Raw genomic sequence first — 27377 nt, 5'->3', positions numbered from 1 at the left:
TTGTCAGATCTTATACTTCACTGGCATAGCCTTTAAAAATATTGAGTCATCTCTTCACCATGATGAAGTATCAGAGTACGACTTTATGGAAGAAAAACTAAGAAGTATTGCTGAGGAAAATGGAGAGATATGTGACAAGTATAAGCAGGCTGCAATCTGTAACCATAAAGGAAAAATAGGAATAAATCATTTCATCAAGAAATAGAAAATTGTATGGTCATATGGCAAGAGTGAAAGATGACAATTGGACATACAGAGAATTTCACTGTATTCTTAAAATATCAGTAGAAAGATTTCCAGGATATTGAGTGCACTCACAGCAGTGAACTTTTGGAAGTAAATGGACATGAGTTCCACAGGATAGAAAGGTAGAGATGAATTGCAATATGTAACTGGGAGGGAATTCCAATTCATTTTAGGATTGAGTATATTTTATTTAATTAAATTCAAGTTCCATTTCTATTATTTTCCAGAATAATTTCTATTATTTGGGCTAGGTTTTGGAAAAGATCAGATAAATAATGATAGAAAGAAATTATTTGATGTTGGACATTATCAGACATTCAAAATCATTAGAGAGACAAGAGTATAGAGACAAGAGAGGGTGTTACCTCTATCTCTAGAGGCTTTTGAAAACAGATAATTTGGTGTAAGTAATAATAAGGTTTCTTAAACATTTTTCACTCATGACTTCTTTTAACCAGAGAAATTGTTATGTAGGCCAGCCTTAAATCTGAGCCAAGGTGTTTCTGGAAGCACTTGTGCTTACACAATGCAATGTGCCTATGTTGTGCGCTCAGAACCAACACTGCAGTAAAGTTACACGATACAACATAGGCAAGGGCTGTGAGAAACACCTAAAATTCATAATGGACTTGATATTGAATCAATTTTTTTCTCTGTGTTCAGAAACATTTTATTGTTGCCAAATTTTTCATGACCCCCACATTCAGTTTTACAACCCTGGATAGAGTCACAACCCCACAGTTTAAGAAACCTTTGTTTTTAGTACATTTTTGCTTGAAGGGATGACCTAGTTGATTTTTCATACCATACTCTGTCTTACAAATCTATAGGATAATGGAATATTCACCTACAAACATTGAAAACAAATGACTAAATCTGCCTTGGCCACTCCAACATTCATCAATATATGTAGAGATTATTAGCAGTGAGCCTGATACCAGCATCTTATTGTCAGGTTTATTATTAGGAAGAAACACAAATAGTTGATTAAACATCTATCAAAAGGAGATATACTTATCCGTAGCATAGTAAGGATATGACAAAAGGGTGGAAAGTCATGCAGTTATATATGCAACCATACTTGTCTCCATATAAAAATGTCTGGTATTCAGCATAGGACATAGTGACTTTCTCTATTTTCAGAGTTATACCTAATGAGTGGTAATATTTCTATATCTTTGTTGTTCAATTGTATCTGACTCTTCATGAACCCATTTTAAATTTTCTTGACAAAGATATTGGAGTGGTTTGCCCTTTTGTTCTCTAGCTCACTTCTACAGATGAAGAAACGGAGGCAAAAATAGTAAAATCACTTGTCTAAGGTCACACAGAGAATAATGTCTGAAGTCAGATTTAAGCTCAGGAAGATGAATCTTCTTGACTTCAGACTCAGCCCTTTATCCACTGTGCTAACTAGCTGCCTCTGTGGCCAAAGGACACAAGAAAGCTTAATCAAAGGAGGAAAGACTTGAAACTTCCCCTGGGCCAATCGAGCCTTATTTTTATTGCCTTTTCTGATACCATATTGGGAGTGAATCAGGTGTCCCCATACTTATTGGTCCTATCACACTAGAGAATCTCACAACTGGCAGGGACTTGTAATCAATTATACCAACCTATAATTGTCTAAAAATCCTCTCTACAATCACCCAGGCTTTGTGAAAAACTCTAATGAAAGATCCAATTATGTTCTGAGACAATACTTTCCACTGTTGGATAGCTCAACTTGTCAGGAAATTTTTCCAGATATGGAAAAGAACTTGGTTTCTCTACAAACTGCTGATAGACCTGTCCTTTTAGCCAAAGTGATCAAATCTAATACCCTTTTCAGCCTCAACATATTTTTCAAGTACTCAAAGGCAGCTTGCATATCCCACTTAAATCTCCCTTTCTTCAGGCTAAATATTCCTATTTACTTAAACTGATTCTTTTAGTTCATCTTCTCTAAGCTTTTTCCTCCTCAGTTGTATCCCAAGTACCACCTACTTCCCCAAGGGAAGAGCTAATAGACACACCTTATCATGGAAAACTTCTCCAAGTGTCAACAAGCAAGGAAAGATTTTTTTTTTTCTTTTAGGTTCATTTAGACTTTCTTTGAGCTCATTTAATTTCACTTATGTCTGGATATATGTCAATTTTTTCTTGATGAAATATATTTTCTAAATTTTCCCCCCTAAGGTTTCTAAAATTTCTAAAAATAAAATTAATTGAAATATTATTACATACCATATCTAATTATCTAGTAGACCTAACTTCTAGAATATATGGAGACTATTATACTTTTCCCCCATCTGCTCTCTCCAGTAGCCTGCTTTCTTGGATTAGAAACTTGCCTTCTGAGCTGGGACTAGAGACTTCCTCACTTATTTGTTCCACTATTGAGCCAAGACTCAGTTGCTGATTTGCTGTGAATAAGACACTCTCACTGGTTTTCCTGGACATTGTCTGAGCTGGACACCTTTTATCTCAGTGAGACTGACTTTTCTTAAAATCCCCGGTTTCATTGCTTCAGACTCTGTTCAGAGTCTTGGTTTCATGTGGTTTTTGAGGGAAACTGAGAGACCTCAAACACTTTCCTGACTTCATTCTGCTATCTTGGTTCTGTCCTGGAACTATCTTAACAAAGTCATCTTAAGATAATTGCCTACCAATTGAAATCCAGTGATTCTCTATGAGTCTCAGGAGCCTCAAAGTATATGCTGAGCCTGTAAAGTTATGTGGACCTCATAACTTTGGCTAAAGATTACAGAATAACACTCTTCTTAAAATTTCCTTGTGTTTTTATTTTAAATGGATGTATGATTTTATCAATGTAGCTACAACCAATCCATCCAGGCTGGCCCATACAATATCATTCTTATCAGTATTTTCCAATAAATCTGCAATTCTACTAAGGGATCTAGAGTTGGATGGAGAACAATCTAACCAGTGTTCTAGGTACCTTCTCCTAGTTCTCTTTATAATACAAAAAACCAGAGTAGAAAATGATCTTCAAGCAGTAGATTATAATACCCAAGCCAAACTTTTGTTTTGCATTCACAATATTTCAAGTTGTGATTAAATAATCTGTGATAATAACAATAAAAAATACATACTTTCCCCAGTTCCATCAACAAATCTAAAACACAATCTCCATCTAAATTATTAGATTGTCAGAAGCAATATCTCTTGAGGATTGCATTCTATTGTATTTTAGAGGCATTAAAAAAGGAATCGTGTTATTCTCATATTTGAGGACAATATTATAAAAGGATATTTGGTACTTCTATAGTCATAAAACTGTCATAGATTTTATGACAATTAGTTGAAATAATAGAATAATGGAATTTGAGTAAGAAAAACCTCAAAAGTGCTTCAGATACTTACTGGCATTGTGATATTGGCTGCATCACAACTTCTCTCAATCTGTCTTCATGTCTATAAAATGAAAATAAGTATGTACCTCAAAGAGTTGCTGGGCAGATCAGATGAGAAAATACATGTAAAACTCATCATTATCTTTAAAGAATGCTTCAAATTTATCTATTATCTATTATCAATTCTCATTGCTCTAAAGTATCATGAGATATTATAGGTCATCTCATCAAACCCTTCTTGTCACAGACGAGAAAACTAAGACCTACGTAGGGAAATTTTGTGACTTTTTTATGTGAACATAGATAGGAAACATCAAAGGCAGAATCTGAAACCAAGTCCTCAGATTTTGATTATACGAAATAAAAAGAAAACAGAGGATAAAGCTACCAAGTCATCTATGATTTAATTTGCAAAGCTATCATTTACATATCAAACTAGGTCACCTGATTCCTCAAGGGTCAGACACAAGGAGAGATTTACAAATGCAATTTTTATAACTAAAAAGAAGAATGGAAAAAAAAATAGAAACTTGTTTGGAATAGAATTCTATTGGATAAGGTAACTTACCTGACTAGTTAGCTGTAATGTTCTGGTTAGTTTTCTGGAGATCTTGGGACCAGCCTTCTTTCATCTGAGTAATCACCATGAAAATAGCCAGGAATAAAGTCCAAATTCATTATTTTCTCCTTCACAGTCTGTCTCCTTACTTGGGGCTCAGGCTGGCTTTCTGGAAGCCCTTCAGACAGGTTTTGGTCTCAGTGGAAAAATTAAGGACAGGTCAGCCACCACAGTGGTGGGAGATGAATGTCTCTTGTGCAGTACTGGTTGGCTCTTATATACTCTATTATAATCACATCATTGTAGGTGTGAATCTTGTACAACTATATTAATCACTAAGTACATGTACTGAACTAGAGAACTATTGATCACCATGCTAAACTAGATAACCATTGTCTCATCAATTCCACTGAGGTAACACCTTGTTGTAAGAATTTCTCCAGCATTGTTTGTCACATGAAAGTGTACTGGAAAAGAGGAACTTGGGGCCCAATCCCATCTTCTGTAGAAAAGCCTATGTCTCAAGGAAGAAAAAAAAAGAAGTTGGAAAGAGGAACTTTATTTCTGATTACTCTTTCTCCAGCTGCCAAAAAAAAAAAAAAAAAAAAAAAAAGACAGCTTCTGCTCAACTCCACTCCTTTCTGCCACAAAGGCGAATCTAATATTTTAAAGGAGTAATGCTATGGTTGTTTTATTACTTTAAATCATCTGTTACTAAATGACAAAGTCTCCTCAATCCATCTATTAACTAAACCTATGTGTAACCTAAATTTAAGAGACTATCTATGTTAATCTAGTGTTGTTATTAGAGCTAGCTTTTCCTAAAGAAGGATTTAATCCTATAATCAAACCAAAATAAATCCAAGTAATAAAAATGTATCATTACTTTTCAATGGGCATTTATTAAATGTCTATTATGTGTCAGGTATAAAACAAAAACAATGTGTTTTTTTCTATTTTGTTACACTAGAGACAATGAACTCCACCTAATTTATGTATTTGATGAGTATATGAGGCAGCTTTAGGTGTACTTCCAAACAATTTGAATGTTTCAAAGTATAATAGATGACCTTAAAAAATATCAAGCTCTTTATCAATGGAAGTCTCCAAAAAAGGAGCAAGGGGGCTAAAGGAATACCTGTCAGGAATGTTGTAGATGAGGTTTTCATTTAGCTATGAGTTGAACTTAATGACTTTTGAGTTCCCTTCCAAATCTTTTTCAGATGGAAGGAAATTAAAATTGAAAAATGGAAGAGAAAAATGTAAAAGGAAAAAAAATTTAAAAAATGGAAAATGGAGTCAAAAGATTTGAAAGAGATAAAGGACATAGAAAGGGTAAGAAAAGAATGATGAATTGAAGAAGAAAATGGAAATTACTGAAAAATTCAGGAGAAGCCTATGACAACTTATGGGCACCACCAATAATTTTCATTTTCCTATGTATCAGGAATATCTTCCTCTATTATTGTTCTTATCTATCATCTGACTGATATTTCCTATTTATCAATTCCTTTCTGTTGTCTCTGCATAACAATGTGAAGTTCAAAAGCTTCTTCTTGGAACAGCAGACAGAAGAGAACTGAGATACCCTCAAACATATATACATGCATTACTGTTAAAAAGATTCTACTCTTTTTTAATAAACTTTTTATTTTCAAAACATATGCATGCTTAATATTCAACATTCACCCTTGTAAAACTTTGTGTTCCAATTTTTTTCTCCTTCCTTTCTCCTGAACCTCATCCCTAGATGGCAAGAAATCCAATATATGTTAAATATGTGCAATTCTTCTATACATATTTCCAAAATTTTCATGCTGCACAGGAAAAAAAAATAGATCAAAAAGGAAAAAAAGTGAGAAAGAACAAAATGCAAACAACAACAAAAAAAGTGAAAATAGTATGTTGTGATCCAAACTCAGTTCTTACAGTGCTCTTTCTGAGTGCAGATGGCTCTCTTCATCACAAGACCATTGTAACTGGCATAGATCACCTCGTGTTGAAAAGAGCCATATCCATCAGAATTGATCATCACACAATCTTGCTGTTGCTGTGTACAATGTTCTCTTAGTTCTACCCACTTCACTTAGCATCAATTCATGCAAGTCTCTCCAGGACTCTCTGAAAAAATTCTGATGATCATTTCTTATAGAACAGTAATATTCTATAATATTCATATATCATAACTTATTCAGCCATTCTCCAATTGATGGGCATCCACTCAGTTTCCAGATCTTTGCCACTATAAGAAGGTCTTGTACAGACATTTTTCACATATGGCTCCTTTTCTTTTGTTATTATGACTTTGGAATACAGTCCTAGTAGAGACACTGCTGGATCAAAGGGTATGAATAGTTTGATAGTCCTTTGGGAATAGTTCTAAATTGCTCTCCAGAATGGTTGGATCAGTTCACAACTCCACCAACAATGTATTAGTGTCCCAGTTTTCCCGCATCCCCTCCAACATTCATCATGATCTTTTCCTGTCATCTTAGCCAATCTGAGAGGTATATAGTTGTACTTCAGAGGAGTCTTAATTTGCATTTTTCTGATCAATTGTGATTTAGAGCATTTTTCATATGACCAGAAATACTTTTAATGTCTTCATCTGAAAATTGTCTATTCATATGCTTGGCCATTTATCAATTGGAGAATGGCTTGTGCTCTTATAAATTTCAGTCAATTCTCTATACATTTTAGAAATGAGGACTTTATCAGAACTCTTAAATATTAAAAAAAATTCCCAGTTTCTTGCTTTTCTTCTAATCTTGTCTGCATTGGTTTTGTTGTACTCTAGTTTGTTTTTTTTTTTTTTTGGGGGGGGGCCACAAATTCCTTCCTTCTCCAAAATCTGAGACATACCCTATCCTTTGTTCTTTTAATTTATTTATAGTATCACTCTATGTCTAAATCATGAACCCATTTCAAAGTTATATTGTTGGGTCTGAATCAATACCTAGTTTCTGCTATATTAATTTCCAATTTTTCCAGCAATTTTGTCATATAGTGAAATCTTATATCAGATACTGAGGTCTTTGATATCAAATATTAGATTACTGTAGTCATTGATTACTGTCTCTTGTAAACCTAAGCAATGCCATTAATCAACTTCTCAACTTCTTAGCCAGTATCAAATGGTTTTGATGACTGGTGCTTTATAATGTAGTTTTAGCTCCAGCACAGCTATGTCACCATCATTTGTATTTTCTTCACTAATTCCCTTCAAATTCTTTTGACTCTACCTGGTTTAAGTATCAGCACCATATCTATGTCATAAATGGAGTTTGTTAGAACTCCTTCTTTCTTTATTTTCCCACATAGTATGCATAGTATTGGAATTAATTGTTTTTTAAATGTTTGGTAGAATTTACACATAAATCCATCTGGCCCTGCAGATTTTTCTTAGGGAGTTGATTAATTATGAAGGACTTTCCTTCTGACAATTGCCATGTATACCATGTCAGCCAATAGGGTGGACCCAGGAGGTAAAAGGGGGCTTGGTCTCTGAGGCAGGAGGTTGTATCTTACAGGTGTTTCCTTGAGATGGTGAAGGGGTGTATCCTCTTGCTAGACCTTTTCTGAGCAAGCAGTACTAACTCTAGGTGTCTCCCTTCTGTGAATCCATCTACCCAGTGATGAGTGGGCTAGGCACGGGGTAATACCAGAGGAGAGTATGCAGAGACAAGTAGAGAGAGGCAGAGATGTAGAGAGATTCAGAGATGCAGAGATAGAGGCACAGAGACATACATACACTTGCTCTTGCTTCCTGCTAACGCCTGCTGAGATTACCAATAAGGAAAGGTTGTTTGGCACCTTAACATCAGCCTATCTTCATGTCTATTCAGGGAAGATTGGTATGTAAGGCCCTGGCAATCAGTAGCCTCTCTGGGAGGTTACAATTAATAAATTGTTCAATTTAATTTTCTGAAATGAGACTATTTAAATGATCTATTTTTCCTCTGTTATTCTGGACAATCTATATTTTTGTAAGTTTTCATCTATTTCACTTAGATTATCAGTTTCATTGGCACATAGATGGACAAAATAGCTCCTAATTATTGCCCTAATTTCCTCTTCATTAGTGAAAAGTTCAACCTTTTCCTTTTTGATACTAATAATTTGATTTTCTTCTTTCTTTTTTCTAATCAAATTAACTAAAGATGTATCTATTTTGTTGTTTTTTTCATAAAATCAACTTTTAGTTTTGTTTATTAGCCCAATAGTTTTTTTTTATTATTATTATTTTCAATTTTGTTAATCTCCCTTTTTATTTTCAGAATTTCAAATTTGGTATTTAATTGGGGGGTTTTAATTTGTTATTTTTCTGTGTCTTTTTTTTTTAGTTGTAGGCCTTATTTATTGATCTTTTCTTTCTCTATTTTTATGCAAACAAGCATCTAGAGATATAAAACTTCCCCTAAGAACTACTTTGGCTGCATCTCATAAATTTTGATATGTTGTCTCATTCTTGTCATTATCTTGGATGAAATTATTGATTGTGTCTATGATTTGTTGTTTCACTCACAAGTTCTTTAGAATTAGATTATTAATTTTAATTATTTTTGGTCTACTTTTCTTGGCTCTTTATTACATGTAATGTTTATGTCATTGTGATCTGAAAAAGATCCATTAATTATTTATGTATTTTTGCATTTGATTTTAAGGTTGTTATGTCCTAAATATAAAGTCAATTTTTGAATACGTTCCAAGTACTATGGAGAAAAAGTAGATTCCTTTCTGTCTCCATTCAGTTTTTTTTTTTTCCAAAGGTCTATCACACAGAAATTTTCTAAAATTATATTTACCTCCTTAATTTCTTTTTAAATTTACTTTTGGTTCAGTTCATCTAATTCTTAAAGAGTAAGGTCTCAACCTTAATCCTCAACTAGTATAGTTTTTTTTCTAATTCTTCTTGCAGCTCTCTTAACTTCTCCTCTAGGAATTTAGATGTTATATCATGTGGTACATATGTTTATTATATTACTTCATTATCTATGGTACTCTTTAAGAAAATGTAGTTTCCTTTCTTATCTCTTTTAATTAGATCTATTTTTGCTTTTGTTTGATCTAAGATCAGAATCACTTCCACTGCCTTTTTTACTTCACCTGAAGCATAATAGAGTCTTCTCCAACCTTTTACCTTTCCTCTGAATGTATCACTCCTTTAATTGGGTTTCTTATAAACAACATATTGTAGAATTCTGACTGTTCATCCAGTCTGTTCTCTACTTCTATTTTATAGGAGAACTAATCCCATTCACATTCACAGATAAAATTACTAACTCTGTATTTCCTGCCATCTTATTTTCCCCAAATTAAACTTTTTCCTTTCCTTTCCTCTTTTCCCTCTTCTCCAGTTTATTTCTTCTGACCACTACCTCCCTCCAAAAGCCCCATCCTTTTACAATCTCTTCCCCTTTCTTATCCTTTTCCCCTTCTACTTTTGTTCTCTTTTCTATTAGCTTCTCCCTTTCCTTTCTTTTTTCCCCTCCTATTTCCCTATAGAGTTAGACAAGTTTATGAAACTGAATATTCTCTCTTTGAGACAAAGCTGATGAAATTAAAGTTCACACAGTGCTCTTCCCCTACCCTTCTTTTCCTCACCTGTAATACATCTTTTTGCCTCTTCATGGTAGATATAATTTACCCCATTTTGCCTCCCCTTTCCTCTTCTTCCAATACAATCCCATTTCCATTCCTAATTTCTTTTTTATATCATCACAATAAAGTCAAATTATATGTACACTTTCTAAGCATACCTCTAACAAAGTAAAATTCTCAAGAGCTAAACATATCATTTTCTCATATACAGATGTAAACTTTTTAATCTTTAAAAAAGCATAGTGTTTTTTTTTTCTTTTTAATCTTTTTACACTTCTCTTGAATTCTGTATTCGAAGATCAATTTTTATGTTTAGCTCTGGTCTTTTCATCAGAAATAAGTGAAATTCACCTATTTCATTGACTGTCCAACTGTTTTTTCTGAAAGATAATGCTTAATTTTGCTGGAGCCTGTAATACAAGCTCCTTTACCCTCCCAAATATCATATTTCAGGCCCTTTGATTCTTTAAATTGGAAGCTGATAGGTGCAGATGTATTCTTGATTGTGGTTCCTTGATATTTGAATTGTTTCTTTCTGGCTGCTTGCAATATTTTCATCTTGCTCTAAAAATTCTGCAACTTAGCTACAATATTCCTTGGATTTTTCATTTTGGGGTCTCTTTCAGGAGGTAATTGTGAATTGTTTCACTGGCTATTTTATCCTCTGGTTCTAGGAGTTCAGGGCAGTTTTATTTGATGACTTCCTGAAAGATGTTGTCTAGGTTCTTTTTTTCATCATGGTTTTAAGGTAGTCCAAAAATTCTTAGATTGTCTCTCTTGGGTCTATTTTCCAAATCAGTTGTTTTTTTTTTCCAATGAGGTAATTTACATTTTGTCTATTTTTTTGTTTTGTTTTGTTTGATTGAGTCGATTTCTCATTGAGTCATTCACCTCAATTTGCTCAATTCTAATTTTAAGTGAATTATTTTCTTCAGTTAGCTTTTTTGTCTCCTTTTGCATTTGACCAATTTACTTTTAAGTAAGTTATTTTGTTCAATGGACTTTTTCCACTGTTTTGTTTTTCAAAGATTTAGTTTCTTTTTTCCTTTTTCCCAAATCTATTTTTAAGGAGTTATTTCACTTAATCTATTTTTAAGGAGTTTTCTTCAGGTAATCTCTGCATTTCCTTTTCCAAATTCTCTTGCAAAGTTCTCATTTCCTTTCCCAATTTTTCTTCTAACTCTTTTAAGATCCTTTTTTAATTCCTCCAAGAGAGCCGTGTGAGATGGAAAATTGCTGGGAAAATTGGAAATTAGTATGGAAGAAATTAGGTATTGATCAACACCTAAGAACCTGTACCAATATAAGGTGGAAATGGAATAATAATTTGGACATAAAGAGTGATAGTATAAACAAATTAGAAGAAGAAAAAAAATATCTACCTCTCAGATCTGTGTAAAGGGAAGAAACTTATGGCCAAAGAAGAAATAGAGAACAGTATAAAATTCAAAATGGATAATTTTGATTATATTAAGTTAAAACATTTTGTACAAGCAAAACCAATGCAGACAAGATTAGAAGGGAAGCAATAAACTGGGGGAAAAAATTTACATTCAAGGGTTCTGATAAAGGGCTCATTTCTAAAATACATAAAGAATTGACTCAATTGTATAAGAATATAAACCATTGGCCAAAGGATATAAACAGACAATTTTCAGATAAAGAAATTAAAGCCATTTCTAGTCATATGGAAAAAATGATCTAAATTGCTATGGGGTCAGAGAAATGGAAAGTAAGACATCTCTGAGATACAACTATATACTCTCAGATTAGCTAAAATGACAGGAAAAAATAATAACAAATATTGGAGAGTTGTCCCTCCTCAAAAGTGTTTTGCTTTTGACTAATCTCTCCCCCAATCTGTCCCTTCTATTACTTACCCTATACACACATCTCTCTTATCTCCTTCCCCTCCTATTTCCCTTTAAGATAAGATAGATTTCTTTATCCAAATGAGTGCCCATAAGTAACTTCTGCCAAGGAAAGATCTTAAGAGGACACATGATTGAATAAAGGCTCTGGACAAAGTGAAAAAATGGTATTTTAGGGATTTTTTAATGACTTGCTGTTTCCTTCCAGGAAATTAAAGACCAAGTAGAAAGAGCTAATGAAGTAATTAACACTTGTCCTTTGAAAGACAGCTACTATGCACAAAATGCTAAGAATATGTCCTGGATAAAAACTAAGACTTAGGACCTCACCAATTAGATAAAAGAGATAAAACACACTTTCAAGACTTTCTGCTTTCTTTTCTTAACCTACCATCAATTTCTGAAAATCCAGTTTCTAATTCTACCAACTTTACCAATGTTGCTTAACTTTTAAATCATATGATCGTTTTTCAGTCCTTATCCTACTTAATTTCTTAGAAATTTTGACATCTTTCTTCTCCTTTGTTTTTTTTTTTTTCATTTTACTTTTTTTTTTTTTGATCTGCATCTCAATTTCTTTAACTTCTTTCAAAATGCAGCTCAAATCCCACTTACTCCAACAGGCTTTTATGAGTTATTTCCCTTTCATTTCACCTCTCAATACCTTTTTTTGAGATTACCCACCATTTACACTGAACGTATTTTCTATATTCATAGTAAATTGTTTCTGGAATTGCAATATGGAGTTCTTAAAAGGTACAATACATTCCCCTGCCATTCTTTAAAATCCCAGAACTTAAAACTACTTTTACCAAGATTATGGAGTCATTGTCACAAAACAGGAGGTGGGTAAGTGGTAAAATGAATATAGCTTTGGATCTAGAGGCAAGAAGACCTTATTTCAAATTTGACCTGAGATACTTATTGGCTATATGGTCCCACTGAGTCACTTAACCACTGTATACTTCAATGTTCTTATTTCAAAATGAGGATAACAACATCATCTATATCATAGAGTTGTTGTTTGAATTAAATAAGACAATATCAGTAAAGATAATCCATAAAACACAACAGGTACTTAGAAAATGCTAATTCTCTTCTTCCAACTTTTCTCTCAAGGGATCCTATAAATTTTGCTAAGGGCTAAAGAAATCTTCCTTTAATTATGTCAGTTTAAGCCTTTATTTCAGTCTCTAACCACCACTATTAATCACAAGTTATTAATAATTAATAATTTTTATTGAATAGCACAGCATCAATTATCTTTACAAAGGAATATTTGCTTCAAAGGTATAGTAAGAATAAAAGTACAAATATTTCCCACAAACAAGTGGAGATGTATTTTTTTCTATACCTTGGTCTCTGAGGATAGTGGCCTCGAATTTAGAGTTTCCATATAGCTTTTACTACATTAAGTATAGCTACAAGGGACTTTTACTCTTTGTCATATAGCATCTGATAAGTACTGGAATATATTCTACTTTCATAACTCTTGAAGCTTGTTTTCCCCTTTAAAAAATTCATAAGATTATTGCTATTCTTATCCTCCTTCATTTAAAAAAAAGAATAAAATAAACACAAATATTTAGGAGTTTACTTGCTAAGACAAATACATGAAATTTATGAAGACAATTATAAACCATTTCTCATGCAAATGAAGTCAGGTCTAAAGAATTCAAAATATATTAATTGTTCATGGATAGGCCAAGCTAATATGATAAAAATGACAATTGCACCTAAATACTTCCTTATTCGGTGCCATGCAGTCAAATTGCCAAGAAAATATTTTATAGAGTTAGAAAAAAAGTAATTACAAAATTCATTTGGAAAAACTAAAGGTCAAGAATCACAAGAGAAATAAAAAAAAAAAAGGAAAGGAAAGGGTCTTAGCTGTACCAGACCTAAAACTATATCATAAAGCGGTGGTAATCAAAACCATTTCATAATAGCTAAGAAATGAGTGATAGATCACTGAAACAGATGAGATACACAAGACACCATAGTCAATAACTATAGTAATCTATTGCTTAATAAACCTAGAGACTCCAGCTTCTGGTATAAAAACTCACTATTTGCAAAAATGCTGGGAAAACTGGAAAATAGTATGGCAAAAATTAGGCACAGACCAGCATCTCATACCCTAAAACCAAGATAAGGTCAAAATGGATTCAACATTTAGACATAAAGTGTGATAATATAAGCAAAATAGGAGATTGAATGATAGTCTACCTGTCAGATCTTTGGAGAAAAAAAGGAATTAATGACTAAAGAAGAAATACAGAACATTTATGAAATGCAATATGGATAATTTTGATTACATTAAATTAAAGGGTTTGAACAAATAAAACCAGTGAACTCAAAATTAGATGGAAAGCAGAAAGCTGGAAAAAAAATTTACAGCTCATATTTCTGATAAAGGCCTCATTTCAAAACCATTCTCCAATTGACAAATAGTCAAGAATATAAACAATTTTGAGATGAAGAAATTCAAGTCATTTCTAGGTAGATGAAAAAATACTCTAAATCGTTATCGATTAGAGAAAAGCACATTATCATATATGAGGTACTACCTCAGACTTATCAGATTAGCTAAGATGACAAAAAAGATAATGGTGAATGTTGAAAGAGATATAGGAAAACTGGGACACTAATGCAGTGTTGGTGATATTGTGAACTGATCCATCCATTCTGGAGAGCAATTTGGAACAATGACCAAAAGCCTATCAAATCATGCATACTCTTTGATGCAGCAGTGTCACTACTGAGGATCTTGGGTCTATATCCTAAAAAAATCATAAAAGAGGAAAAAGGACCACATGTGCAAAAAATGTTTGTAGCAGCTCTTTTTGTGGTGACAAGGAATTGGAAATTCAGTGGATGCACATCAAATGGTGAATGGCTAAATAAGTTTTGGTATCTGAATTAATAAAATGCTATTGTATTTTAAAAAAATTAATAGCTTTTTATTTACAAGTTATATGCATGGGTAATTTTACAGCATTGACAGTTCCAACCTTTTGTTCCAATTTTTCCCCTCCTTCCACCCGCCCCCCCCCCAAGATGGCAAAATGACCAATACATGTTAAATATATTAAAGTATAAATTAAATACAAAATAAGAATACATGTCCAAACTGTTATTTTGCTGTACAAAAAGAATCGGACTCTGAAATATTGTACAATTAATCTGTGAAGGAAATGAAAAAATGCAGCCAAGCAAAAATAGAGGGATTGGGAATTCAATGTAATGTTTCTTATTCATCTCTCAGAGTTCTTTTGCTGGGTGTAGCTGGTTCAGTTCATTACTATTCCATTAGAACTGATTTGGCTCATCTCATTGCTGAAGATGATCAGGTCCATCAGAACTGATCATTATATAGTATTGTTATTGAAGTATATAATGATCTCCTGGTCCTGCTCATTTTACTCAGCATCAGTTTGTGTAAGTCTCTCCAGGCCTTTCTGAAATCATCCTGTTGGTCATTTCTTACCAAACAATAATATTCCATAATATTCATATACTACAATTTAGTCAGCCATTCTCCAATTGATGGGCATCAACTCAGTTTCCAGTTTCTGGCCACTACAAAGCGGGCTGTCACAAACATTCTTGCACATACAGATCCCTTTCCCTTCTTTAAGATACTGGGATAAAAGCCCAGTAATAACATTTCTAGATCAAAGGATATGCACAGTTTGATAACTTTTTGAGCATAGTTCCAAATTGCTCTCTAGAATGGTTGAATATATTCACATAAAATGCTATTATATTGATGAGCAGAGTGATTTCAGAAAAAACCTGGAAAGATTTACATGAACTGATGATGAGTGAGGTAAGCAGAACCAGGAAAAGAGTAACAGTAAGATTAAGTGATGATCAACTATGATAGACTTACATATTCTTAGTAATACATTGGCCAAAGACAATTCCAATGGATTTGGGATAGAAAATGTCATCCACATCCACAACTGATGAGAACTACTATGGAGACTGAATGTGTATTGAAACATAATATTTTCACTTTTTTTGTTTGTCTTTTTTTCTAGTGGTTTTTCCACTTTGTTCTGATTTTTCTTTCACAGCATAACCAATATGGAAAAATGTATAAAATGCTCATTATTGAACATGTATAAACTATATCAGTTTTTTTTTTTTGTTCTCTTGAGGAAGGAAAGGTAAAGGAGGAATGGAGGAAACTGGAACTCAGAATCTTATAAAAATAAATGTTGGCATAAAGGACTGCTTGCCATCTAGGGGAGGGGGTGGAAGGAGGGAGGGGGAAAAAATCGGAAAAGAAACGAGTGCAAGGGATAATGTTGTCAATATAAAGTAATCATTAAATAAAAATTAAAAAAAAATAAAAGCAAAAAAAAAAGTTGGAAGCTATTTTTACATGTAATTGGAAAAAAATAAAGTACTATTAAAAAGTAAAGAATGACAATTGGGGGAAAAACATAAAAATATAAAGGGATAAAGGAAGTAAGGTCTATATTTTGACCCCCATATTGAACTTCAATGGGGAAGGGTTGAGACTTATTCTCCTTGTGCATTGTTTATCTCTTGAAGGTGAGGTAATAAATAAATAAATCCAAAAAATGGCTTTGACTGTTTTTTTTTTTTTACTATTTCCAGTTTGACTTAACTAATTCACATCTCAACAGCTCTGAGTTATCATTAAATGTGAAAGTTATCTTTCACAGTACCTTTTACTTCACTTCCTACTTATAGGAATGAGGAGATAAGTCCTGTCAATTCTATCTTTCTTATATTCAATTCCCTTCTCATGTGACCACTATCCTCATGTGGCAGTATCAAGCTCTCATCGTCTATTGTCTGGGCTTTTGAAATACCATCTTACTTAAATTGTATTGAAATTTAGCCATACAGATTTCAAACTTTATTATAAAGCATTAATTATCAAAACAATCTAGTACTAACTAAGGAATAGAATGGGAGATTTCCAGGGATGGAGACAAAATGGTGGAGGGAAAGTAGGAAGTGTTCAAGCTTTCCAAGTTTCCCTCAAAAAACACTCAAATCAAGCCTGCTAAATTGAATTTAACATTCTCCAGTTTAAAACAGATTGGAAAAGCTAAAGAAAGTTCAATCTCACTGAGGTGAAAAAGGTGTTCAGCCCAGATCAGAGAGAGTCTGGGAAAGCCAGTGAGAGAAGTCACAGCAGATCAGCAACTGAAACCCTCAGTCCTGGTTCAGTAGAGCAGCCTCCAGTCCCAGCTCAGAAAGCAAATTCCAGGATATCAGGCTGTTTCTGGAAAGAATAGGCAAAGGTATTAGCTGTAAACACAAGGGGCCCCTACGCTCAAAGACAAAGTTGCACAGGAAGCTTGGGACAGCACTCCCTTTACCCCAGGAACAGACCTTAACCTTAAAAGTCATAGAAAAGGAAATACAAAAAGAAAAGGAAGGAAAATGATCAAGAAACAGAAAAAATGTTGAACAAAGAAAGCTACTATAGTGACAGGGAAAATCAAAACATAAACTCAGATGAGGACAAAATAACCACAGAGGACATTTCAAAGAGTGATATGAATTGATCTCAAGTCCAAAGAGGCTTCTTGGGAGTGCTCATAAAAGATTTTAGAAGACAAATAAGAGGGGTAGGAAAAATGAGAAAATAAATGAGAAAGCTGCAAGAGAGATTCAACACCGTGGAAAAGCAAGGGATATCTTAAAAAATTACAACTGGCCAAGTGCAAAAAAAAATCAAAAGTACAATCAATCAAATGGAAAAAGAGATACAAAAGCTAACTGAAGTAAACCACACATTAAAAACTGGAATGGGACAAATTGAAGCTAATGACTCTATGAGACATCAAGAATAAATCAAAGTAATGTAATTCTGTAAATTCTGTAAAAAAGAATGAAAAAATGGAAGAAAATGTAAAATACCCCACTGGAAAAACAGCTGATGTGGAAAATAGATTCAAAAGAGACAGTTAAGAATTATTGGTGTACCTGAAGGCCATGACCAAAAAAAGACTCCAGATAGCAATTTTAAGAGATCATCAAGGAAACTTCCTTGATATTCTAGAAACAGAGGGGGAAATAGTAATTAAATGAATCCATAAATCACCTTCAGAAAGACATCCCACAAGGAAAATCCCAAGGAACATTGTTTCAAAACTCCAGAACTATAATATCAAGAAAAGACAAGCTGCCAGGCAAAAGAAATTCAAATATCAAGCAGAAACAGGATTACCCATGATCTGGCAGCTTCTCCAATAAAAGATCAGAAGACCTGGAATACCATATTATAGCAGAGAAAATACCTGGGATTACAACCAAGAATTAACTACCCAGAGACCCTGAGAATTGTATTTCAGGGGAAGTTATGGATTTTTAATGAAGTGAAATTTTCAATCATTTCTATTGGAAAAAAAAAAAAAAACTAAGCAGAAAATTCAATCCTCAAATACAGGACTCAAGAGAACCAGGGAAACTATATATTGTTTAAATATTAAACTATTTTCATTCCTATATGAGGAAATGATTTCTGTAAGTTTTGAGAACTCTATCTGCTACTGGGGCAGATAGAAGAGACCATCACAAGGACAGAGGGTGTGGTTGTAAATGGATTCTGAAGTGAAGATAACAATGAAAAAGACATTAAGGGGTGGAAAAAGGATTGTACTGTAAAACGAGGAAAATGGAAGTATAAGGGGACAAATCAGGTCACATGAAGACACACAAAAGACCTATTACAATCTAAGGAAAGAAGGAAAGAGTTTAAGCCTTCTCTGAAATTTGATCTCATCAGTTTTGACTCAAAGAGGGAATAACTTAATCATTCAGTTAGATATAGAAATGTATTTATTAGGCTATTAAGCCAGTTACAGGAAGAAATAGACAGCAAAACTATTTTAGTGGGGGACCTCAATCTTCCCCTCTCAGAATCAGACAAACCTAACCACAAAATAAACATGAAACAAGAGAAGTAAATAGAATCTTAGAAAACCTAGATATGATGGATCTCTAGAAAAAAACTGAATAGGGACAAAAGGAATACACCTATTTCTTCACAGGATATGGCACTTGTATAAAAATTGACCAAGTATTGGAGCATAAAAACCTCACAATCAAATGTAGAAAGGCAGAAATGCTTCCTTTTCAGATCATAATGCAATAAAAATTACATTCAATAAAGAGCCAAGGAAAGAAAGACTGACTAAAAATCAATTGGAAATTAAACAATTTAATTCTGAAGAATGAGTGAATCAAACCACAAATCAAAAAAAAAAAAAAAAAAACATAATTTCATCCAAAATACTGACAATGATGAGACAACATACCAAAACCTATGGGATGCAGCCAAAGCAGTTTTTAGGGGAAATTTTATATCTCTAAGAAGCTACATGAATAAAATAGAGAAAGAACTAAAAAAAGCTAGAAAAGAATAAAAAAAAACCCAATTAAATGCCAAATTATAAATTCTGATATTCTAATGAGATATTAATAAAGTTGAAACTAAGAAAATTAATCAATAAAACTGAAGTGGTCTTATGAAAAAAAAGCAACAACAAAATATATAAACCTTTGGTAAATTTTATTAGAAAAAGGAAAGAAAAGAAACCTGATTGCCAGCATCAAAAATGAAAAGGGTGAACTTAATACCAATGAAAAAGACATTAAAGCAAAAATTAGTAGCTATTTTGTCCAACTGTATGGTAGCAAATTTGACAATCTAAGTGAAATGAATGACTATGTACAAAAATATTAATTCCACACATTAACAGAAGAGGACATAAATTATTCTAATAGTGCCATTTTAGAAGAAGAAATTGAACAAGTCATTAATGAACTTCCTAAGAAAAAATCTCTAGAGACAAATGGAATCATGATGAATTCTAACAAACATTTAAAGAACAATGAATTCCAATACTATGTAAATTATTTAGGAAAATAGATAAAGAAGGAGTCCTAACAAATTCCTGCTATGACACAAATATGGTACTGATACCTAAACCAGAGAGCCAAAACAGAGAAAGAAAATTACAGACTAATCTTCCTAATGAATATTGATGCAAAAATTTTAGGTAAAATATTAGAAAAATGATTAAAGCAACTTATCAGCAAGATAATACACACAAATGGACAACTTCAATTACATTAAAGTAAAAAGGTTTTATACAAACAAAAACAGAAATAAGATTAAAAGAGAAGTACAAAGCTGGGATAAGATTTACACCCAGTATTTCTGATAAAAGCCTCATTTCTAAAATATATAAAGAACTATCAAATTTATAAGAATACAAGTCATTGCTCAGTTAACAAGTGGTCAGAGGATATGAACACACAATTTTCAGATGATGAAATTAAAGCCATCTGTAGTCACATGAAAAAATGCTCTAAATCTCTATTGATTAGAGAAATGCAAATTAAAACAACTCTGAGCTAACACCTCTCAACAGTAGTGGAGTATGAGTATAATGGAATATAATTTTCTATAAAATCATGAACAAGCTGATTATTAAAAAAAAAAAAACTTATGAAATTTTACATGAACTGAGGCTGAGCTAAACAAGCAGACCCAGGAATACCTGTGCACAATAACAGCAAGAATGTAAGATAATCAACTATAAAAGACTGTTATTCTCAAAGGTTCAGTGATCCAAGACAATCAAATAGACTTTGGATAGAAAAAATTATCTGTATCCAGAAAACGAACTGTGGAGATTGAATGTTAATCAAGACATGTCATGTTCACTTCCTTTTTTTGTTTTTTTTTTTTCCCTTCCCATTTTTGTTTTCCCCTTTTTTTCCAGATTTTTCTTTCCCAATGTGATTCACAAAGCAATGTATATTAAAAATAAATAAATAAACAACCCCACCCCCAAATGAAATAGTAGCATGGATCAATGGTATATTAAGTAAAATTTGCATTTATTAAATGACTGTAGTAATGTGGTATTTGATAAACCCACAGATCCAAGCTTTTGAAACAAAAACTCATTAATTCACCTGTCTGCTAAGAAAACTGGAAAAAAGCATAGCAGAAATTAGGTACAGACCAACTGTATGCCAAGATAAAGTCAAAATGGGTACATGTTTCTTTCATTATTTTTCTTTTCTTTCAGTTTTCTTGTGAAAAATGAATAAAATATAAGTGTTTTGCATGATTGGGACATGTAATATATCTGATTGCTTACCATCTCAGGGAAGAGGGAAAGGATGGAGAAAGGAGAAGATTTAATTTGGAACTTAAAACTTTAAAAAATATTTTAGCATGTAATTAGGGAAAATTAAACATGTCATTAAAAAATAAGATTCATTGAATTTAGATTAAGTGTAAGGAGTTAAAGAAATTTTTTGCAATTAACCTAACTTTAAGGCTTGTTTGAAGGTAATATTGAGAGGAAACTTCTTCATTTGAACTTTCACCTGATTGAGAAGGCAAAATTTAGGACAAAGAAAATTAAAATAATTTTCTTAAAATATGTCAAGATCTGATCACTGGAAAAAAACAATGGCTTAAAAATGGAAAGGCAGATTCTATAGATAACTTTAAGACACTCAAGATAGATCCACCTTAGGAAAAACAAAACAAAACAAAAACCTCTGTTTCTCACCAAGGTAGCAAGAATATAACAATTTGCAGATAGCAGTACATCACAAGAAGTAGGTGATCCAAAAAGCTAAATTTGGGATCTTCTTCCCCATTAGCGCTTCAATCAACAGTGATTGATAAGCATGCCTGAGACAATTGGGATGTTGAGTCAACATAACTTTAAACATTGATATTAGTTTAAAGTGGTAAAATTTTTCCATGGTCTTTCTTACTATATTAAAAAGTTACCTTTTTGTGATAAAAAAAGTGAAAGTCTATTTTCCATATCTTAATATTTCTTAAAAATTATAGGCAAGCTTAGCTTCAAATTGCTTTTAGTGTAGATAATTATTATGCCACAAAGGAATTAATTTTGATATTTTAAATCTTATTCCTAGAATTGTGGTCATGCAGATTAAGGAATCACATGTAATCACAGAGCAAACATGCTTCAGTATGCTGAATTATAATTGGAACCATGCCATTGAGTATTGAAAGACTGAATAATTTGTGGTTAGATTATCTGAAAATTCATATTAAGTGGAGATGAAATCAAGATGGTGATATAAAGTCAGGAACTTTCCTGAGTTCTTATAAACTCCTTTAAATACTGATAACAAATTCTAGAGTGGCAGAACACACTCAAAGGTGAACTGAAATAATTTTCTAGCCAAGAAAACTTAGAAGGTAGAAGAAAAGATCTATTACACCAGGGAGAAAGAGGCGTGAGACCCACTCAAATATACAGTAGGCACCAGCAAACAAGGAGCAGGTCTTGGGGCAACTGAATCAGTGACAGCAGTGGTGGTTTTCAGACCACTGAGCTGACAGATGGTGAGATGATTGAGCATTTCATGGAATTTACAGGGGTCCCTTTGTTAGTACCAGAGGCAAGACTGTTACTTTTCCTATACTTGGATATGGGTTGCAGTCCTGTATCTTAGTTTCAATGCAAGGAGAAGTACTAGCACAGAAGAACTTGCAGAACTTGAAGAACTATCTTTTTGCATGGAGTTTCAAATTGCTCAACAAAATGATTTCACTAGTTCACAATTCCACCAAAAAAGCATTAATTTCTGAATTTTTCCATGTTTTCATTTTGTTTTTCTTTCATGTTATCATCATTGTTGTTTTAATTTGTGTTTCATTTATCTTTCGTGCTTTAGATCATTTTTCCATGCCTATAAAGAACTTTGATCTCTTTTTCTGAAAACTGCCTGCTTATATTCTTTGACCATTTGTCAACTGGAAAATGGGTTTTATTTTTTATAAATTTGGCTCAGTTTCCAATATATCTGAGAAATTATATCTATTCAAAAAATAAAAACTTGTAATTTGGGGCCAGATTTCAATTTTCTTCTAATTTTCCTTCATTATTTTTGCTTGTGCAAAAGCTTTTAAATTTTATGCTATCAATTTTTTTTATTTTACTTCCTATGATGCTCTCTGTCTCATCTGGTCATACACTCTTCCTTAATTCATATATTTGTCAGGTATGTTACAATCTTTTAATGCAGTTCACCATGTATATTTAAATCATTAATCTATTTCAACCTTATCTTGTTATATAATGTGAGATGTTGGTCAATGCCTAGTTTCTTCCAAACTGCTTTCCCAGAAATTTTCATTAAGATTTCTTACCCAAAAGTTTGGATTTTTGAGTTTATCAAACTTTAGATTACAATAGTCATTTATAATAATATATTATGTACCTAATCTATTTCACTGATCCACAATTTTATTTCTTGGCCAGTAGCAAATTATCTTGATGGTTACTATTTCACAATATAATTTGAAATTTGAAACTGATAAGTCATATTCCTTTACTTTTTCCATTGATTCCCTTGAAATTATTGAACTTTTGTTCTCCCAAATGAATTTTGCTTTTATTTTTCATAGTTAAACAAAGTAATTATTTGGTAGTTTTAATAGTATGACAATGAATAAGCAAAATAACAAGTAGAATTAATGTTTTTATTATAATGGCCCAGCTTACCCATGAGTAACATTATTTCTCCAATTGATTAGAAATGCTTTCATTTGTGTGAAAATTTTTGTAATTGTGTTCCTATAGTTTTTGTGTTTTTCTTGGAAGACAGACTTCAAATTTATTATATTGTTTACAGTTATTTTAAATTGAAGTTTTTCTTTTTATTTCTTCTTGATGGATTTTCTTGGTAGTACATAGAAATGTTAAAGATTTGTTTGGGTTTATTTTATATCCTGCTACTGAAGGGAACAGTTTCCCTCCCCCTTCACTCCTTTGCTAAAATTGTTAATTGTTTCAACTAATTTTTAAAGTTGATTTTCTGTCTTTTTCTGGTAAAGATGTCATTATATCATCTGCAAAGAATTATAGCTTTGTTTATTCTTTGCCTATTTTTTATTATTTCACTTTTTTCTTCTTCTCATTCTTATAACCAGCATTTCTAGTATAATATTGAATACCTGTGATGATTATTTAACCCCGGATCTTATTGGTAAAACCTCAAGTTAATCCTCATTATAGATAAGGATTGCTCTTAGTTTAAGATAGACATTACTTAGAATTTTAAGAAAGATTCCATTTAATCTTTTGCTTTCAAATAGTTTTAAATAGAAATGGGTATTGTACTTTGTCAAGAGTCTGTTTCTGTGTGTATTGAGATAATCATTTGATTTCTGTTTTGTTGTTGTTGTTGTTGCTATATATATAGTTAATGACAATTTTCTTAATTCTGAAACAATTGAGTATTACTAGTATAAATATCACCTAGTAATCCATTTAAGTATTTCCAGATTTTTCTGAGAGCATCCTGCTTGTCATTTTTTACACAATATTGATACTTCATTGCAATCTTTTGTCACAACTCATTCAGCTATTTCTTAATTAAAGGATATTCCCTCAAGTTCCAATTCTTTGTCACTATTAAAAGAGCTACTATCAATATTTTTGTACATATAGATCCTTTTATTTAAAAAAAAACTCTTCATGATACATATTTTGTAGTGGTATTTATGGATCAAAGCATATGCTTGGTTTTATTGTCCTTTGGGCAGACTTCCAAATTGTTTTTGCCAAATGGTTGAAATTAATTCACAACTCTACCAACAGTGGATTAGCATCTCACCACTAATCTCTTATCTCTTCCAACAGTTACAATTTCTTTTTCATTTGTCCATCTGAACAGATTAGTCTGGTATCTTCGAGTTGTTTTAATTTGCATTTCTCTAATCAAAAATGATTTAGAGCATTTTTTTTTGTTTGTCTATAGGTAGATTTGACTGCTTTGCCTAAAAACTTTCTATTCATATCCTTTTCCTATTTATCACTTGTCCAATGTCTTTTTGTTGTTGTTGTTATGTATTTGACCCAATTCTTTATATATTTAAGAAATCAGGGATTTATCAGAGATACTTGCTCCATGTTTTTGCAATTATGATTACTGTACATTTCTTTCCATCCTAATTTTCCCCCTGTCTTTCCTCAAAATTTTTTTGTTTCTGACAAACATTTCCCCCAATCCTGGTGTCTATCAACACCCTTTCTTATTCTTTTCCCCCTATTTTCCTATATGTTAAAGATAATTCTTTCTGATCAAATTTTGATGAGCTTAAGGTTCAAGTAATCCTTTGCATTTTCTCTACTTTCTCATCCATTGTAAACAGTCTTTCATGTATCCTTTATATGAGATAATTTATCACCTTCTATCATTTCCTTCTCCTTCTCCTAGGGCATTCTTCTTTCTCAAACCTTAATTTTATTTTCTAGATATCCCATCATATTCAATTCACACCTGTGCCTTCTGTGTCATACTCCTACTACTCTAATAATTTATTTAAGTGAGCTTGAGATTAGATCTCAAGTCCTAGGCTGTTTCTTCTGTTTCTTTCATGGAGCAAAAGGACCTGAACAGCTATTTTAAGAAATACAAGTTTCTACTTTTGCTGATTATTTTATGAATTTAAGAATACACAATTTCCTGAATCTATGATGTTTGTCCAGTAGAAAACCCTTCTTAAAGCATACTTCTTCAATGATGATGAGCCATCACCAGAAGAAAGCTCCAGGAGGATGTTTCATTTGAAAAGATTATGAAACTTTAACCTAAGTGTTTAGATGATCTGGACTTTGCAAATTGCTCAGATAAAACTACTAGGTAAACATGGAATTTTTGTTCAGAAAATCTATCCTATCTTTATCATTAAGAAGAACATAATAAAAGCGATGGATCATTGATTTAAATACTGTTAATTTATGCTTATAAGCTTTTTGTATTTTAAACATTTCTTTTGTGGTAGAAAAAATAATTGTTATCCTGTACCTGATATCTTTACACATTAATTGATTACCTTTTCTAGAAGGATCCTTTTTAGTTCCTTCTAGGAAAAGATTCTTGACATAAAGCATACTTAAACTTTGTTTTTGATATTAATTACTAGGTTTGTGATCTTAGGCAAATCATTAAATCTTTCTATCTCTCAGTTTTCTCATTTGTGAAATGAGGATAGACTAAGTTATTTCCATAGTCACTTTTAGCTCTAAATCTATAGATTTAGTCTTGTGATTTTCCCTACAGTTTAATGTGAAGCATGAGTGAGAGAATACAAGAGAAAAACAAACAAACTAACAAACAAACAAACAAAACACCACTCAACTCCTTTCTTTTATGTGTCAATCTCCCTCAGGATTAATTTCAGCAGTTATTCACTTCAGACTCAAAGCTTATCATAGAGAGCTCTTTAGGCCTTAGATCACTCAGCAAATTGTTTTACTTTACTTGGCTTTTATACATTAGGTTAGAGCAAAGACCTCGATTTCATAATTTACAAGAAGTTGATTAGCACTATCACCTTTCAATCAAATATTGCTACACTAGAATTGATGAAAATCATACTTTAAAATACACTGGTCTTTTATCAGAGAACTTAGGTTCAAATTTCCCACCTGGTACGTTATTATCCTTCAAATTGACTTCATTCAGCCTTGTTACTCATACCTCATCAACACTCTCAGCTCCTAGGAATCTTCTGAATGGAGGCCAAACATCTAATAAAGAAGAGTTGCTAGCTTAGCCATCTCTTTACTCCATCTGTCTATAATCCTTTTGTCTTTTTTATCATGTCCCTGTCTTGAGTACTTTTCTTCCCTTCCAATTCTTATGCACTGGTCTCCCCACTCCTCTCTCATAATCTGTTCAGTGTCCTTTTGTGTACCACTTTCCCCCAAATTCTAAGCTCTTCCTTGGCAGAGACTATCTTTCTCCTTTTCACAGAATAATAACAATTATTTTTTTATTGACTTACTGACTGATGTTTATATCCTGTGTGATTTTGGGCAAACCTCTTGGCTTCAGTTTCTTTATCTATTAAATGTTGGTGGGGAAAAAGTAAATCTTTCAATCTAGAATAGGATAGCCCAAGAGAGGTTCTATGATTAGGTCCAATTTACTATGGAGACTCAAATTATTTTAGTCTATGAACTAGCAGATAAACAAAAGAAACATCACACTCCATTTGGTCATCTCACATTGTTGTATAAGTGTAGGCAAAATACTCACCATCTATCTAGATTCATGCTCTCTTTAATCCCTTCTGGCTCTAGATCTATGATATTAGGATCTTCTACTAGTACCTTTCATGAACTCTTTCAATGTAAACTGTTTACCCTGAATACATCTCAAAGTAGATTTTTTTTTTCCTGAGTCATTTGATTGAGCTCTTCCTTCTGCCTTTGAGTGTCCTCTTTCATTCCCATCCCAAAGTCCCTCTTATTCAATTTTAACCCATACTTTTAAGTTCATCCTTTTTCTTGTCTCAATTCAATGGAAAATTATTTTTCCTTCTATAAACTTTTCTTATATATTCATATGTTTCATTCCATTTAAAAAATTCTAATCATTTCTGGATATGTTTTGTTTTATCTAATAAATTGAAATCACATTGCCCTATGTTCTCTTGTTTCACAAAGCATCATAAAACACAGTACTTTGTACATTAAAGTCAAAAGAAATTTTTTTAATGAATTAATGAATGTCATTGCACATGCTTTCTTTCAAAGAAAAGGTATATACGTTAATTTTATATTTACATTTGCAGGTTTTTTCTATTTCCTAAAATTCTGAATGTTCATTTTCTTAAATAGAGGAGATATTGTTGTTTACACATTCAATTTTGTATGACTGTATCTTAACATAGTT

The sequence above is a fragment of the Antechinus flavipes genome, chromosome 5 (genome assembly GCF_016432865.1).
Source record: "Antechinus flavipes isolate AdamAnt ecotype Samford, QLD, Australia chromosome 5, AdamAnt_v2, whole genome shotgun sequence".
NCBI classification, from domain to species: Eukaryota; Metazoa; Chordata; class Mammalia; order Dasyuromorphia; family Dasyuridae; genus Antechinus; species Antechinus flavipes.
The sequence above is the reverse complement of the archived record's forward strand: the minus strand, read 5'-3'. Positions refer to the sequence as shown.